A 1,168-nucleotide genomic window follows, 5' to 3' on the forward strand; every position below is an offset into this window, starting at 1 on the left:
AACCAATATTACTATTGTGTAGTTCTAAAATGAGAACCCCCGCCCCAGAGATAACCCAGAACAATGAATTTAAAGAACAGTCATAAGCATGATAAAAAATTCAACAGCTTTAAAGAACACACACACACACACACACACACACACACACACACACAAATCAACGACTTAAAAAATATAGGGGAAAACTGAATGAATTCACGAAAATGTTAGAAATATTGAAGAAACCTCAGGATGAAATGAAAAAGGAAGTGAAATACTCAATAAGCCAATTAGAAATGTCAGTAGAAAGCCTCACGAATAGAATGAATGAACTGGAAAACAGGCTATCAAGACTGGTGATAAAGTAGATGAATCTCTGCTCAAACAAAGACTATGAACAATTTAAGAAAATACAGGAATGGAATTTGCATGAAGAGTGGGATGCCATGAAATGACCAATTTATGCATTATAGGCAAAGAGGAAAGATAGTTCTCACAGGATAATGGTATTGACCAGAATTTCAACGGGATTGTAGAAAAGAAAAACAAGTCACCTATAAAGGAAATCCCATCAGAATTACAGATGACTTTTCAGTACAAACTATGAAAGAAAGAAGAGCCTGGACAAAAGTATTCCTGGTTGAGTGACCATAGATGCCAACCCAGAACTTTCTACCCAGCAAAAATGTGTATTATATTTGAAGGGGAAAGAAAAGTCTTCAATGACATGAATAGGCAAAGAATTCATGTCCACAAAACCAGCCATTCAAGGAATTCTTGAACAATACAAAGAGATAAACAAAGGAACAACTATACCCAAGAGGCAACAGAAAGAAACTAAATGAAAGTATAAATGTGGAAACTCACAGTTAGGCCAAGAATGTAAACAGAAGTTAAAATTACAGGATGACATTAACATCTTGCAATAATAACCTTAAAAAATCAATGGACTGAACTCCATAGTCAAAAGTCACATGCTAGTTGAATGTATTAAGAAACAAACTCCATCTTTTTGTTGTCTGCAAGGTACCCATCTCACCTTCAAGGGGAGACACTACCTTATGGAAAAAAATATTCCAAGGAAATGGCACTAAGAAACAAGCAGGAGTTGAAATTCTGATATCTGACAGAAGAGACTTCAAACTAAAACTAATCAGAAGAGATAAATAGGGCCACTTCATTCTGATCA

This window comes from Nannospalax galili, unplaced genomic scaffold (assembly GCF_000622305.1).
Source record: "Nannospalax galili isolate Female #2095 unplaced genomic scaffold, S.galili_v1.0 scaffold2345, whole genome shotgun sequence".
Classification (NCBI taxonomy): Eukaryota; Metazoa; Chordata; class Mammalia; order Rodentia; family Spalacidae; genus Nannospalax; species Nannospalax galili.